This window comes from Pithys albifrons, chromosome 12 (assembly GCF_047495875.1).
Source record: "Pithys albifrons albifrons isolate INPA30051 chromosome 12, PitAlb_v1, whole genome shotgun sequence".
Taxonomy (NCBI): Eukaryota; Metazoa; Chordata; class Aves; order Passeriformes; family Thamnophilidae; genus Pithys; species Pithys albifrons.
The window spans coordinates 1,330,040-1,344,636 of NC_092469.1; the positions used below are offsets into that span (position 1 = coordinate 1,330,040).

A 14,597-nucleotide genomic window follows, 5' to 3' on the forward strand; every position below is an offset into this window, starting at 1 on the left:
ATTCAGGAAGGAAGGGTTCATATAGAATCATATCTCATATAGAATCACAGAATGACAGAATGGTTTGGGTTGGAAGGCACCTTAAGGCTCATCCCATTCACTCCCTGCCATGGGCAGGAACACCTCCCACCAGACCAGGTTGCTCCAAACCCTGTCCAACCTGACCTTTGACACTTGCAGGGATGGGGCAGCCACAGCTTCTCTGGGCACCCTGTGCCAGGGCATGACCACCCTCACAGCCAAGAATTTCTTCCCAATATCCCATCTCTCCATATACACACACACACAGACAACATTTGTGTCTACATGCATATATCCATATATATATATATGTATACACACACACACACATAGAAAACTTGTTGGCAATATTGTCTCTCTGTCTTGAATACCAACCAAGTGACTTCCCTCTAATGAAATAATTCCCTTTCTGCTGGATGACTTCTTGAAGAATCCAGAATGACTAGTAATAAACTGATTGTGTTTGTTCATTGACATTAAAAGCAATGTCTTTCAAACTTAAAAGCTTCATGTCCAAATTAAAGAAACTGAAAAATCAGACCCAGCGGTTTAAAAAGACTCACATGAACAGTGTATTCTTCTGGTAACAGTTATGGGTATATGATAAGAATTTGGAATATCTTTAAAACTTAGTCTAGTTGACTTATTTCTGTGACTTTACTGAAAGGAGCTGCAGTGCACAGAGCTGATAAGAGTTCTGCAGTTAGTCAGTATATGAAGATTATACCTTCTTCACACAAAGCAGAGGACCATGTCTCTCCAAGCATCCCACCACCATTTTAAACAAAATACTTTGTAGAGCTGCTCACCAGAGAGTGGCAGAATACTCCACTGCTATCTTTATTATTTACTGTGTTATATAAAATAATTAGATTATTTATCGTAATGTTGCATTTTGCAGCCCTTCTACTCTTTAAGAATTTCCATTGCATTTTTAAAGAAAAAATTTTCATTTGCAAAAGGATCTGCAGCAGTAGAAATTTGTGGTACTTATTTCCCAGGCAAATATGAGCAGGTGGGATGAGCCAACCTGTTTTATTTTCTATTTACATAACTTTACATCACTCTGGGAAATATTTGTGGCCAGGTGTAGTGACTGCATTTGTTTCTTGTCTGTCCTGACTTGTCTCCCACTAATTTACTTTGGTTCCCGCTAAGAAACAGGGAAGCACAGGGACATCTGCCTGCCTTCAGCTGCAGCTTCACAGCCAGGACTGTTGCAGGTTTGAATCCAACACACACAAACCCAGGACAGCACAGGCAATAAGAGCTTTGATGCAGAAATGATGTCTCAGGTAAACACAAAACACACACACTAAGGCTGGCACTTACCCCAAGAAATTTTAGTATATTATGTTTGGTCCATGAACAAGGAAAAAAGAAGCATCAAGCCCCAGCTGTGAAAGAAAATTTGGCAGCCCGAGAAAAGAAAATGCAAAAATAAAAGAGTAAGATGCAAAGGAATTAATCTTTCCTAGAAATAAAGCAATATTTACTTTTGCAGATCCGTTCTGCTATCAGCGCACACTCCTCTGACACGCTGAGGGGTTTAAAAATGCCAGTCCATTTTCGCTTCATTACTGCTGAGCCGCGGCGGGGCTGCCGATGGCACAGGGTGGCACCGCCGCGGCCGCTCCGGACCCAGCGCTGCCCTCGCTGCCCGCGATTTCCTGCGGATCCTGCGGGGCTGGGGCAGAGCAGCGAGCCCTGCCCCGCGCGGGGCACGCAGCCTAATTGCACCTGCTCATTAAATCTCAGAGCGTGACGTGGGCAAAGAGCCACTCGGGGCTTGGCAAACAGAGATTTGCAAACCAAAATACGAAACATCACTTAAAACTGAGGGACAGGAAAATCAATGTTAACTAAGTGAACGCAAAAGAGGAGTTAAGCATTTGAGTTCACAGGATTCGGTATAGATGATTTCTCACATAAAATAGAGGCAAAGAATCATGGTGGTAAATATCTCACCCCACAGGAGTCAGTTTAAATTCCAGCTCACAAAGCCCCTGGAAAGCTGCATCTCTCCACATTAACTTTTGCTTCAATTCTTTGACTTCAGATTGCTTTGTTTATAGGAAAAGGCTGTCTTTGATGTTGGAATATTAGAAGGAGTGAAACAATAAATTTCCCATATTCTAATATCCAGGCAAAGTAAGCTTGTTCAAGGACCCCTTGATTCATGAAGGCAAATAATTACATTACCTGAGCTTTGATCAGGGAGTTGCTGCAGTCCCTTTTTGATGTAGAATGTGATTGTTTGAAGCTCCAGACAGATAACCAGCCCATATGGTTTTTAACCCTTTTGTCACTAGTAGCAGACTTCATGCCACGTTCTGTCATTTCCAAGGGAGCTCCACAGCCTCCTTTGGGGATGCTGCTCCAATAGGAGCACAGTGGGCATAGCAGATCCAATAGGCTCCCTATAGCATAGACAGGGATGTCTGTTGTAAGGGATGTCTATTGTAAGGCTGAAACTCCCCCTCCCAAGAAAACTGAAATTATTTTCCAGTCAAGTTCACTTGTCTTACTGTCATGCTTTGGAAGCTGCTCTTTAGAGGGTGTGACATTGAGACACATAAAAATACTTCTGAGAAGCAAAGGGGTTTGCCCTCACAATACAAGAGTTTTCACCACTCTTATGCTTCCAATTACTTCCCCCCAAAGAAATGTGAGTAGGCACAGACTCCTCTAGTCAGGTGAAAGAACACTCTTAAAATAAGCACAATAGATTTAAGCCTTCCCTCTCCTCAAATGCACCCCTGGGGTGAAGTCATCCTTGCCAGGACCACTCCAAGCAACGCTGCAGAACACAAACTAGCAGTCAATACAGACACTCTACTCTCAGCTGCTTTGCCATTCTGAATATGATTGTTGAAAGAATTCCTCTCCAGAAATGAGGAATTATGCTCCTCTTCATTCATTCTGGGATTCTTTTGGGACATGAGGAGGTTACTAAAAGGACATAATTAGAAGGCATAATTAATATATAGTGATCTCAGTTCCCTACATGACTCCAAGAACACAGCCATATATATCCCCCTAATTTTAGCAGCAGTTCCATAGATTATGGAAATGACATCACTAGACTCTGAGAAGTGGAAAAACCAGTTTTGCAACAGGACTTTTTCTGGTATCATTCATGGCAGAAAGACACCTGTCCTTTAAGGTGCAGCTGTGGAGAGCATTCCTGCCATGCAGTGACATCTGAGTTCAGAAAGATACAGCCTTGACAAGGTATACTGATTGCCTGCCTTCCCCTAGATAACAGACAGATTATTTGGGGGCATGAGGATGAAGAGAGAAATTCACATATTTACATTTAAAATGCTCGATATGTTATTAAAAAGATGCTATGTTCCTAATTTGTTGGAAAATAAAACTTGAAGCCTTTCATAAAGCCCAAAGGGGAAACAAGTGTAATGAATTGGTAAGAATGAGAAATGAATTTAATGGATATACAATTTTATGCTTTTTACAGGAGCTGCACCAACATGGGAAACAAGAAACCTTCATATTTGAGTAAACACTTCTTGTAACATTCCTGAAAAGTGATCAAGGAGGAGCTGCTGATCTCAGATTCAAGAAGAAATTACCATTCATTAACTCGAAGTAACAAACTGCCTAAGGCATTTATGGGTTAAATGTAGTCGACACTAAAGCACATGGAAACAGTTAAAACACAAGCTTTTCTGCAGTTACTTTGAATGATTTCATTTCTAGTAAAAATGGATGTAATTTCCAGATGGGGTACATCTCTAGGCAAAAACATTCTTTCCTCCAAGAGCAGAATACACCAGTGGAAAAAGTCATGTGGAAACATTATTAAATTAACTTACATTCTTTCCTTAATAAATATCAATGACCTCCTGTAATTTTTTGCAAAGAAAAAGAGTCAGAAGTAGTTAAAATCCCCATATTGGGTAGGTCTCAAGTTATGAACTACTTTCAAGAAATAACTTGCCGGTCCTTCATTTTTGAAAAGAAGTATCACAAAGGAAGAAGCAGGATTTTACAGCTATGTGACCAGAATACAGAACTGCACCCAGTCCCTCAATAATCTGATACATGTGGACAATCTGGTCCGAGTCTGCTCAGATGATGGCCCTCAGAACTTCATGAAGGCAGCATGTACAGGGGCACACTTCCTGACCTCCAGCTCCTCATGAAAAAGCCAAGGTCATGACAATGAGCAGCTGTCAAATCCTGGTAAAATTAGAGCTGGCACTTTCTCTATAGACTTCATTATTTCAGCTCAGCTCATTTCTTGTTCAATTTGACTGAATAATTAAACAAATATTAGTGCAATTTTGTGCATATGTTAGTGTACTCCTGACAGTGCCATGACCAAAACCTGGCTTAGCCCTGGAATTCACACACACTTCCCCCTAAACTCCAGTTGCAAACATGCATTAACATAACCACCAAAACCACTTGAAACTCAATCAGGGATACTGATCAATAATTCCAATGTCAATGAATAATCCCATCGAGTCCAATATAATTTCTGTTTTATATCAGGTTCACCAGTCCGAATTTTAAGCAGTAACATGCAAACAGCAGAGAAACAATTTCAACTTGCCTGCTCGTGGAAGTAATTAAAAAGGCTGCTAACAACAATAACAAAATTCTGGACTTATATGAAATAAGATGGACGTTCTCCTGGCCTTTTAAAAGTACAAATACGCACTGAAGGGCACAATAAGGTGGAATTCAACATCACGTCCATGTCATGCAAAAAATTAGCAATTTGACTTTTGACTCCTGATTTTCCTCATGTGTTCTGGCTGTTCCTTTAAAGCCCAAGCCAGCAGCCACTTACTCATCTGTGATGTTCTAGAATGACAGCACATCACTGCAGCACAGAGTAAATCTTTGTGCTACCTTTTTCATGATGTTCATCATGTCCTAGTTCCACATGACATCTGCATATTGTGTATAAATTGTCTAGTGAGACATAAAGGCTGGTTTCCATTTCCCCTGCCTGAAGAGGGCTCAACTATTTCTCAGATCACACCACTGCTGCCATATTTAATTGTGGAGTCTTCTTTGTTGCAAAGTAAATAATTATTGAAGTCATTGAACATACTGAGAATAATTTTATCCTGTTTAACTGCTCCCAGCAGTTTGACATATACCGAGACAAATACCCAGAGAGTAAGAATTTTGCTAATCCAAAACACTAACATGTGTAGAAGGTCACTGGACATCATCTGCAGGCTTGTAGTGAGGGGTATGATTGCACTGCAGGCTGGGAATGGGAAACCCTTGTTTAATTCAGGTCAAAGGAGAAGGTAAGTGTTGGACAAGTCTGATCCAGTGAATCCAAGAAGAATGTCTCCCCATCTGAGAGTATGTGCTGATGATTGAACAGAGCAGAAGCATGAAAATCAAAAGGAAGTTCAGAGCAAAGTTTACATTGCAAAATGGGAGACTTGGAAGTTGAAACGTTCACTGAATATTAGATTTTGTGCTGTAGAGGGGGAGCAGGATCTAATAAACTGAGGGGCAGGAAAGATCATGCACAAACAGGCAAGTACAATGAACTCCAGATGATGATGCAGGAACCTGAGAGACCAAGGGCGATGCCCAGAGCATGGGAAAGGCTCCAGGGGCACAGGGACAGAGACCTTAGCTATTGTACAGGGTTTCTTCTAACCCAGGTCATGGCCCAGTTAGCTCTGAAGTCTCCAAATCAACTTTTTTTGGACAGAGCAATGGGCTGCGACCTGCACTGGCTTAAGGAAGAGATCATCTTGAACTGCTTTCACTTACATGGGTATGGCCAAAGCACCACAGAAAACCCTACCAGAGATCTCTAAGAGGACTTGTAATCCTAGTACATGAAACATCAACATAATAGATTTAGGATCTTTTTCCACATATAGATTACAAAATTCACAATTTTAAGGACAGAAGGAACTATTATGACCCTCCTGTCTGACCCACAGTCACATGTACTGCTACCTAATCAGCCCTTTTGTGTGTAAATGATAAATTGTTTGCATGCAAATGCCACTGCCTGCTACGTTTTCTTGCTTTAGAAAAGGAAATGCTATGGAAATTGCTACTGTGCTAAAAAGAATTGAAATGCATACTAATCAGCCACATTCTCCCAGCTATACCAGCTATAATTGGAACAGTAACAAATAAAAAGGCAACAATCAGCACTGGACAAAATTTTCTATTTGAAGCAGAGCCCCAAGTAAAATTATTACTCAACTGCTTTTCAAAATTTTGGAACCTCTTATGTCTGGAGAAATTGGGTTTGAAACTGTGAATGAACAGTGGCTTTCTCTAATGTGAAATATTGAAGGTCTTCACTGGAATTTCAACTGCAAGAAAAATATGCTGAAAAAGAATGGGAAGAGGATGATATCATAAAAACTACCTGTTCACTGTGTGCACTGGATAAATGTTTGAGTGATCTCAGACCCCCCAGTCTGGTGATCTCTGTGGCGTGGAACAGGAGGGTGGATCACTGCCCTGGACACGCTGAGTCAACCTGGCAGCATCCGACTGCTTGAATATTGCCCATTCCTGGAAAAGCTCACAATCATTTCTGTCCTGGACACAAAGTACCCTGAAGGGAACAAATGCACTACAGCCTTGCTCTGAAAAGGACAATATTGAATCCTACAACTGAATTCTGAAATTTCAGGTGTGTTTTCTAGTTCTAATGAGACCAGTCTTTTATTTTGTAAATACTATTTGAAGTCCTGTGTTTACCTCTGGATTTCTCTTAGGTAAAATTTAATTTTTCACAAAAATTAGGGATAAACATTTTTAGTGTCTTTGTTTTTTCAATAGTTTAGAGGTTGCAATTTTTACTTGTTCAATTAAAATTTTCCCATAAGGTTTATAAATTAAAATAAACATAAACAGGCACAAAGTACACCTAAGATGTAGGCAGGCACGTAGTATGTCTAAAAAGGTCTGTGAATCCTCATCTAGGGGCTGGTATAGTTACAGGTGTTTTTGAAAATACATTAATTTTTGGTTCAAATGCCACTCAACTTTGCACAAACTCTATTTCTTTTGTTTGCCTTACAAGGTCTACATAAAAAAAAAATAATAAAAATTTAGTTGATAAAAGATGAAAGGAGTAACAGTTATTCATTCAGCAGCCAAGATCTTTGAGATAATTACTTTAAATCAAGAAGGACATACCATTTAAATTTATGACTTAATGCTGACACATGCATGTATTAATGAAACAGTTAGCATTAATGGAAATAGGACTTAGTCTCCTGACTCAAATAGAGCCATCATTTCTGCTTTATACTGAACTAATGACTTATCCTTGGCAGAATGATATGTATGCATGTGTTTAACTATTTAACTTAACCACTGAGACCAATTAATATGTTTCTGAAATTTTATTTTATTTAAAAATATATATCAGCAGCCTCTCTGGGATAAAAATTATGTTGAACCAGAGTTTGTATGGCAGCAGTTTAACCTTAAATGTAACTCTTTCACTTGGAATATCTAATAATTGCACTGTGTAAAATGAAGAGCACAAAAATGTGGGGCAGAAAAAGCAGCAATTTAATGGGATTGGCACCAAGTTAAGGAACTTTTTAACATCCCAAGTTGGCACAGTCTGTGTGTGATTAGGAGCTCACGTGAAAAGAGATGGTGGCTTTAAGATGGTACACCAAAAATGTAAAGTTTAGTGCACTGTACAAAGGGAAGAAGATAAAAGTGTAGTTCATAAACACAGAAATTCTGTGAATTATATTTTAAAGGGTTATTGAATAATTATATCTTAAAGGGTTATTGAATATAATTCCTTCTGCTCATCACTCCAATATTCAACTGTGTAGCCCTGTGTTCTCACAGCATCATTGGGGGTTCATTGCAACACTGCCAGAGTGTATCAACACAATGACACCTTAATTGTAATTACTGTCTAGATAGGCACTTCCTACAGCTGATAGTCTCTCGTCAAAGTTCTGTTCAGTTTTGTTGCTTTATGATGCTCCAGGATTCACAATTGCATTTTATATGGGTGTATCTATGGTGAAGCTACAGCCTACCTGTTGATGAAGTATTAAATCATCATTATAATAATAAATTGTGTTTGCACACCTATTGCTGCTTCGTTCACCAATCACTCTGGAAAATCCTGGCTCCTCTTTTACATTCAGTTACTTGGTCCTTTTCTTTTAATCTATTTACATTGATTTCTACTATTCCAACTCTGCCTGCCATTGCATTACAATTAAGAATTCTGATGAACTCTTGCTGATTCAGAAGGACTCTTACTCACTGCCAAAATTTGCAGGAAAAAAACCAAACACAAAACCCCCTTAGAATTTGCTTAAGCCAGCACTTTAAAATTGAGGAGCTAAATTATGGCTCCTGGTGCCAGCAGAGCTCCGTGGGGCTGGGCTGCCTGACAGCAGCCACACCACCCAGGCAGTTATGGAAGGAGCCCTCATGGCTCTGTCAGGCAAAATCAGCCCTAATGTCACCTTCCCCAGGGCAATGCTCAGCAGCAGCACTGCTGCTCCACAGACTTGGCTCTGAATTTCTGCTGCCTTGCAAGGCACAGCTGATGTCCCAGCCACGAGGAATGTTATCTGGAGGGCTTGAACAGGACTGGCAACTCGAACTTTTCCACCCACCTTGAGCACACTGAATGGCTGAGGACACGTTCCCTGCCTGGCAGCGCAGAGGACAGGCAGCTATCAGGCCTCTGCAACACAAAGCTGTGCTCATTTCCCTGTGTAGTAGTTACTAATTCTCTCACTAGGACTTGTTATTCCAAGATAATTCTTAATTAATATCCTTTATCAGGCCATTGACAGAAGGCTGTACAGCAATTATGGCACTGTCTTGCCTGGTGTGGGCACCAAAGCTGTAGGCAAGGATTTTTATTGGATGCATTAACTTCTGTGCCTGCATATCTGCCCGTACTGATGCAATGTTGTGGAGCTCTGCACTCCGTCACACATGGTGAATAGTTCTTGTACACAGGAATGTGGTTGGTCTGTGAGTCAAACTGAAGATCTATGCAGCCTGGAATCCTGTCTTTGCAACACTCCAAAGTGGATGTCTGGGGAAGAGGGAGGTGGAATGAGCCTCTTTCCATGCCTGGAACCATTTAAAATCTCTATCGTCATGTGTGTCCTTGCTGCTCAGAATCCAGGGAAGGTTGGATGGGTTTTGGAGCATCCTGGTCTAGTGGAAGGGGTCCATGCCCATGGTAGGGGATGGGAATGAGATGAGCTTTAAATTTGCTTCCAATCCAAACCGTTCTGTGATTCTGTGATTTGCAGTCATGGGTTGTAACAACACCTTTTGTATTCCAAGGTGCTGCAGGATATACGGATTTGGCAAAATATACTTTTCTCAGTTCTTCAGCTACAAGCTCCACTGACCTGGATGTGTACAGATAAAACCAGAACAATTTGGCTTAATATGTCTATTTTTTTTCCTATCAAGGATGTCTTTGTAAGATCTCACAAACATGGTAACATTTTTGAAAGAGATGTATTTTGTTTCACTGTATCATTGAGTTTTTTTGGCTTTAAACTCTTGACATGGTAGGAAACGCAACATTGCCTTTGAAAAAGGAAGAGAGTTCCAAACCCTCAAAGAGCTGGTATTTTACACCCACACTCCAGCTGTGGAGTCAGCTCGTCTCCAGACAAGCCGAACTTCCAGGACCCCCAAACATCACATGGCGGTAACGCGATCCACCGACTCGAGAGCTGTTAATCCCGCCCAAGTGCCTGGGCATTAGCCCAGAGTGCGGCGGGGCCGGTCCCGCATCCCGCGGGATGCTCCGCCGGCAACAAAACGGCTTTCAAGGAGCCGGCGGCGCGGAGCAGCACTGCCCTCTAGTGCCCGCCCGGGGCCCCGCATCGCCCCTGCCCCGCACCACCCCTGCCCCGCATTGCCACCGGCCCAGCACCGTCCCTGCCCCGCATCGCCCCTGCCCCGCACCGTCCTGCATGGCCCCTCACCGCCCCTGCCCCGCACCGCCCTGCATGGCCCCTCACCGCCCCTGCCCCGCATTGCCACCGGCCCAGCACCGTCTCTGCCCCGCATCGCCCCTGCCCCGCACCGCCCCTGCCCCGCACCTCCCTGCATCGCCCCTCACCGCCCCTGCCCCGCACCGCCCTGCAAGGCCCCGCACCGCTCCTGCCCCGCACCGCCCTGCATGGTCCCGCATCGCCCCTGCCCCGCACCGCCCTGCAAGGCCCCGCACCGCCCCTGCTCCGCACCGCCCTGCATGGCCCCGCACCGCCCCTCCTCCGCACCGCCCCTGCCCCGCACCGCCCTGCATGGCCCCGCACCGCCCCTGCTCCGCACCGCCCTGCATGGCCCCGCACCGCCCTGCATGGCCCCGCACCGCCCCTGCTCCGCACCGCCCTGCATGGCCCCGCACCGCCCCTGCTCCGCACCGCCCCTGCCCCGCACCGCCCTGCAAGGCCCCGCACCGCCCCTGCCCCTGCACGGCACCGTCCCGGCCCCGCATCGCTTCGCCCCGCACTGTCCCAGCCCCGCAGCGCTTCGGCCCCACATCGCACCGTGGGCCGATCTGCTCCCCTCCCGTAACAACGAAATGGCTTAAAGTCCCTCCTCTCGCAGATGAATGGGTTTGATTATTCCGCGCGTGCACTTAAATGGGTCGATAATTTCAATCTAAGAGTCCTCAGCATCAAACCCAAACACAGTTCTGCTGCATTTTCTCCTAAAATACTAAAAGAGTCTTCATATATATCTAGTATATATCACAGTATATGACTACAATGCTCCTTAACCGATACATACGGCAAAAAATTATATATGTGACGTAAAATGACCACACTTAAGGGTAAAGTCCTTCTAATTCATACAGACAAAGCGCCCAATCCAATCGCCGTTTAAATCAATGGCCATCTTGTAATTTCTTTCCCTAAGCTTTGGGTTGGCCCCAACAAAGAAACAATGAAAACTGAAGTGCCTTTTAAATGGGTAGGGCATAGAAAATTATACACAGATTTTTAGCTTAAAACGTTGCTAGGAAAACTCAGACAGAAAAAAAAAGTCTAGGAAACATGTTGCTAAACTGTTTCACATTAATTGATTCCAGATGAAACCTCTGTTTCTCACACACTGAAGGTATTTCACTAAGCATTCAACTCACAAAATGGATTCAAAATTGGTTTAGGGGGTTCATAAAAAAAAAAAGAGAGTCTGGCTTTAAGTTTGAAATTACTTTAAATTTCTATGATGTCTGAGCTAGAAAGAGCTTCTCTTGTGGAATTCTCAGCAACAAAACATTTGTTTGTTAAGTTATGCTTTGTTGGGTTACAGCATTTGCAGAAAATAAAAATGTTAGTCTACTGTAACTCTGAACTTCACATATGTTTCTTACACTAAATTAAATATGTCAGATGTTGCCAGAATAGCATATTAATTGAAGCTGAAATCACATTATAGAGTTTAAAGCATTCTATCTGATAAATCAATGAAATCATACCAATCTTGTAGCTTTCCCATATTGGTATGCAAAAGGAAAATTAATTTAGCTGTCCTATCTCTGAATCAACAATTTCCATACATATTTTCATCTGAAACTGTTGCTGATAAATCATAATGACTTATCTTTTGACATGTCCTATTGTAAAAGCATTTCTAATAATAAAGAAATTCAGTTCCTACTGATTTTTTTGGACAGGGAACAATCACAATTGTAGCAAAGTTAAAGCTGATGTAGAGAAACCTAAAAATAGCATTTTCTGTCCATGCTCATTTTCTGATGCTCTAGTATAGAGTTAAAAAAGGGGAAAAAATCTATTCCAGGGCCTAAGAACAGCAAAAGAAATACGTCCTTTGGGTAAAATATTCCTAAAGAATTTCCCATTCTTTTATTTAATCTCTTATTCTTAGTTCTGTAACTTTATTTTGTTCTCCTTCAAGAGGAAGGAGAATTCCTTTTGAGGTATGGCCAGAAACTTCTGTTTTCTAGAGCATAGTGGACTAAGAAATGTGCTTAAAAGGATGCCTTGTGTGTTAGGGGATGAAGCTCAAACCAGACCTTCTGCTCCCAGTTTCCACCCAGGTCTCACTGCCCATCTCCCCAAGACACAAACTGTGCCACTGCCATGAAACTGCTGCTCATGAGCAAACATCTGCAATTCCACTTCCATATACTTATAATATCTCTCCTTATAAAATCATTCAAAGGACTGAGCACAAGCATCAATTTATGTTCCAAATCTCAGCGGACAGACCTGGCTAAGGCAGATGTCAGATTAATTATTGCAGAACTTCTGCACTGAACGCCTATTTATTTATGGGTATCCGTTAGCCAGTGTAGAAAAAGAAGAAAGTATTTACCTAGAGAATCATACAGACTTGGGAAACATTGAAGCAGATGGAAGAGCAAGGGAGGGGGAAAAGGGATGGACATTGAGCAGTGCCTGCGTTCGTGCTTCTCTGCTTGGAAGTCTGTTAGAGCGTCTCTTATTCAACAGTTCCATTATTAAATAATTAGAAGCATTTAATTTCTTAATAGACAGGTACTGAGTCTGTGAAAATCTTATCCTATCACCATCACAAATCAAAAGGAAAAAAGTCTTTCCCAGGAAGTTCCTAGTAATTGGAACGTGAAAAAGAAATGAGCATTCCCCTTATAAAGGGCCAATTTCTGAATTAGTGACCTCATTTGCTAAAGAGGTTCCTTTGTCACAGATATCTTGGTAGGTAAATACTGTGTTACACAGCCACTCTGTCCTTTGTAGCAATGGTACAAAGACGCTCTCCCAGCATATACTGGTTCTTCCCTCAGCAAATGAATATTTAAAAGAGTAGACAATAAAGGGGGACTTCTATAGAAGGTAAAGGCATTTGTATCATGATGTCAGACTGCTGTATGTGCTCCCGAAGGGCTGGACAGGAAGCACTTTTATTCTAAAAGTTAACGGTATTTATGGGGACTCGCAGCCTGATCTGTTTTACGCTTCTTCGGGATGTGTTTATGCATGTATCACCCAAGAGTCTAATGCTTTTTGGACTAGCCCGTGTTAGACAGATACCATTTTGGAACCTTGTGAATAGTAACGCGTTTGAAAGCCAGCAAAAATAAATTATTAAAAAAAAAAAAAAGGAAAAGAAGGATGTAAATCAAAGTCTTTCCTTTTTCATTCTGGATAGAGTATCCTTCATTTCATGCCCTCCTAATTTCTGCATATCCATTTCGTGCCTGGAAGCTACAGCGCAAGTAAAAGATTTTCAGTTCGGGGCTTTCGGCATCTGCTTATCCGGAGGAACATTTCAAAACGGCCAAACACTCGCCCTCCTCCTCCCCGCCCCCGAACAAGAACTGAAGGGGGGAAATAATGAAAACCACCGTCTGCCAGAGCGTCTCCTCTCTCCCTTCGGAGACGATCGCGCCCTCGGGGACCCGCGGCCGCCGCCGCAGCGCCCACACCGCGCCCGGCCCCGCTCCGCGCTCCCGCACACCTGCCTGGCCTCGCCGCTGGCAAGTTGTGGGTGCCCCCGCTGGCATTCCCCCGCTCGTATGCCCCCGCTCGCATCCTCCTCCCGAGCGGCCAGAGACGTTCATCCCGCGCCGCTCCTGCCCTTCCCTTCGCCGCCGCTCTGCCCGTGCCGCCCGCAGCGCTCCCGCACCGCTCGCCCAGACGGGTCCGGCCGCGGCTCCCCAGGGCTCGCCCCGCTTACCTGCGGCTCCGGCGGGGCTGGTCGCGTTCCTTGGCCCCCTCCGACGACGGAGAGGAGGCAAGTCCCATTCACAACTCGCCGCGGAGCGGGCACGGCAGCATCTTCAGCCTATTACACTCCAGCGGCTGCGGCTGCTGAATGAGGCTCCGAGCTAGTGGCAGGAATTAGAAAGAGGGAGGGAGGGGAAAGGGAAGAGGGAGGGAGAGGGAACAAGGGGAGTGAAGCGAGATTAGAGGAAGGGAAAAGCTGGAGGCTGTTGCTTCGTCTCGATTTTCCTCTCCCTTCCCCCCAGCCCAGGGAGGGCACAGCCCCCGGCCCTGCCTCCCGCCGGGCCCCGCTCCTGGGGGTCCTCTGATATCCGCGGGGAGAAGTTGGGGTTGGAGACGCAAAACGAGAGGCGGAAGAAGCCCAGGGCACCCTCTCCCTGTGCCCAGTCAGGGGCAGGGTGTCCCCTCCCCACGGGTCGGTTCTGCACCCTCTCAGTCACCCAGACATCCACGGGCACGTCTGCGAGGGGCGCGGGCCCCCCATGCTGCTGTGCTGCGGGAGGGATGCGCTGGCCCTGCCCTGCCGTCTCTCTGCAGATGCCCAGCACCATCCCAGGGCAGCGGCGGCGCCGCGGGTGGGCTCAGATCCCCGGCAGAGCCCTGCGGCCCCTGGAGGTCCCTGCGTGGGGGCTGCCCCTGGTCCAGGGCACCGACGGAGGAGTCGTCTGGGCTGGACAGACAGCAGGAGGATTTTATACAGCGTCCAGTCATGTTTCCTGTCAGAATCAGACATTTGTCCAGGAATTAAAAAAAGGGGAAAAAAGATATAAAAAAAAAAAGACAAAGTTCCCCAAGCATTTCTGGGTGTGGAAAAATCTTGGTGTGTTACAACTCACAGCCAGAGGCTGA

General features: G+C 44.3%; 1 protein-coding gene across 2 annotated transcripts in view; it reads right to left on the reverse strand.

Moving 5' to 3' along the window:
• The window catches only part of CDH11 (cadherin 11), a 93,463-nt gene extending 79,519 nt beyond the window's left edge, over window positions 1-13,944 (reverse strand). The window contains exon 1 of one of the 2 annotated variants that reach the window (XM_071567119.1): window positions 13,702-13,944. The gene's annotated coding sequence lies outside the window, so the exon portion shown is untranslated. Of the gene's footprint in view, window positions 1-1,517; window positions 1,534-13,701 lie in introns of those variants that run through there. The other variant, XM_071567120.1, reaches the window with a different exon arrangement.
• Between the last annotated feature and the right edge of the window lie 653 nt (window positions 13,945-14,597).